The sequence below is a fragment of the Scardinius erythrophthalmus genome (genome assembly GCF_964197995.2).
Source record: "Scardinius erythrophthalmus genome assembly, chromosome: 18".
NCBI classification, from domain to species: Eukaryota; Metazoa; Chordata; class Actinopteri; order Cypriniformes; family Leuciscidae; genus Scardinius; species Scardinius erythrophthalmus.
Genome location: NC_138238.1, coordinates 13,971,686 through 13,974,444, shown reverse-complemented (window position 1 = coordinate 13,974,444; position 2,759 = coordinate 13,971,686).

The window sequence follows — 2,759 nt, the reverse complement described above, 5'->3', positions numbered from 1 at the left end:
GCCAGTAACCATGTGCCGATTCGAGTATGCATGAGGAGGAATGCTCAGTTAAGCAAACTCAAGCATCCCACATACTACACAACAACAGCCCTGTGCTAAGCCCTTCATAATCACACCAAGCATAAGCCTTGTGTGCCTGTTTGCCCATGTCAATATGTGCCAACAGGACGTTCATATAGCCTATGTAAAGAACCTGCACATGCTCAGTCCTCCCCTGTCTCTCTCTCTCTCTGTTTCTCAAACCTATCCAGTTCATATTCAGAAACAGCTTTAATAAACATGCGGTCAGCTCAGCAGCACAGACATAGACTACTTTTAAAATGCCAATTCAGTGTGAACCCCAGAGCTAACAATTAAAATATTATGAACAAAAACTGCATTTACACACACAAGCTGCACACTGCTGACGATGCATTCCTTTAAATACGTTTTTTTAATAAAATATTTTGTTACCACATAAACATCCCTTTTTTCAGGATACTGTATTTTTAAGATATTTTTGTAAAATCCAAATAAGCTTTACAGATCTTGATTAAGGAGTTTAAACAATGCTTGTTCAATGAACCATAAACAATATTTGCACATGCACCTGTGGAACAGTCCTCAAGACACTCACAGCTTACAGGCGGGAGACCATTAAGGTCACAGTTCCAATAACTTAGGACACTAAAGAGACGTTTCTACTCTGAAAAACACCAGGAGAAAGGTGTCCTACTCACCTGCATGAACATGCAGAGAGGCAGGATGTAGACTCCAGATGTGGCCAGAACAATAAACTGCAATGTCCTTATGTAAGATGCCTAAACAGGGAGACAGCAAGGACAGCCGATCGTAATTGCAGTGCCAAACCCCGTTTAACCATGTGTCCCCCTAAATGTCTTTGCTAACTTGCAAATGCCTTGGTGGAAGACTGGAGTAACATCTCACAACAAGAACGGACAAATCTGCTGCAGTCCTTGAGGACAAGATGCACTGCTTAAAGCAGCAGGGGTCAAGATACTGACTGCTACTTTTCATACCGACCCGCCTTTGTTCAAGGACTCTTTGTTCCATTTCTGTTCATGAAATTTCAGTGAAATTTGGTCAGTTTGTCCCAGATGTTACATCTTTTTATGTTCATTTACACATTAAGAAATTTCCAGGGGAAAAAAAAAGCTGACGACAGGGAGTTTATATCAATTATTATATTATATTGTGTTACATTATTTATTCTTTTATTTATTATATTATGTGCGAGTACGACCATCTGAATGTATAACTGTGTATTTTGACCACTGGAGGTATTTTAGGTGGAAGTACATGAATATGGGTCATGAATTACTAACAAAGAGCAGCACTGTTCTTTAAGGAGAGAAAAATAAAGATTTATGGAGTTAATTGTGTAAAATCTACTGTTATACAAAGCTTTTTGTGTATAAGGTGCTTGTCACTGCTTCCACAAGACTTATCCTCTTATTCGGCTCCTGCAATTTTGTTGGCTTTCCAGTGTCATGAGACACATTGCCCAATGCATGGACAAATCCCAGCAGATCTAGTTGGAATGCATTGTGTTGAAAATGGTTGTAGTGCCATGGTGAAGTAAAACATCCTTTCACTGGTAGGAATGCTAGCTAGTGTGTTTTCAGTTTGTCATTAGATTGGAGAGAGAGAATAGAATGAAGAAGCAATTATGGTAAATATTTCAGGTGATGCTGACCTCTGATTCTTGGAATCTCGAGGACAATTAACCTGGAACATTCAGTTAAGTTAAAGACATCTCTAAACCCTGGCCTTGAAAGAAATGCAAGTAATTAGCCCCACATTCATAGTTATCTATGTTTTTCATCAAAAGGATTATTTTGTGTAATATCTCTTGTTTGAGAAACTAGGGCACCAAAGAGCAAAGATGAAGACCGTCAAGTCATGAGATTTTCAATAATCACATGTAGACTTGTTGACTTTGAGGAACAATGTTTTTTTTTTTTTTTTTTGGACTTTCCGGTATAAATGTGGGGGTTAGTTAAAGGGATAGTTCACCCAGAAATGAAAATTCTGTCAAAGTCATTCTCAAATCTATATGACTATATTTGTTCTCTGGAACACAGAAAAGGGCATTCTGAATAGAGTACTGGTTATGCTTTTCCATGCAATTATAATGGATGAGGATTTTCAGAAACATAAAGGAATCATAAAACCCATGCGTTATGATTCAAGGCATCTTATGTTATAGGCTACAATAAACTGATCAGTGGTGGTGGTGGGTTTTAAAATAGAGGCGGCACACTAAATTTTATAGGTATGGGAATTGTCTGTTTTTGATTAACTGCTTAAAAATGTTGTTTTTTGTCACTTTTAGACAGAAAATGTAAGAAAATGACATAACACATATATGCAAGATGATATAATATAATTTCACTCACCTATCACCTGAAGAAAAAACATCCCATGCATGGGGTCTTCCTTTATTTTTAATTTGTAGCTGTTGAATGACAGCTTAGTAAATTTAATGGTGATTCAATATTCAAAATATTCAGAGCGTTTTCCCAACAGCTGAGCTAACGTTAGTTGATGGCCGGCAAAACTACGAACACATCTTCCTTTTTTAAGAATGACTTAAGTGCCGTTCTTTGCTCTTTTCTCAAAGAAAACCTTAACTCCAAGTCCTCCAGAGTCGCGGCCAAAGCCGATTCGACAGACTGTTCTACTGGTCTTCCTTTATTTTTAATTTGTAGCTGTTGAATGACAGCTTAGTAAATTTAATGGTGATTAAATATTCAATT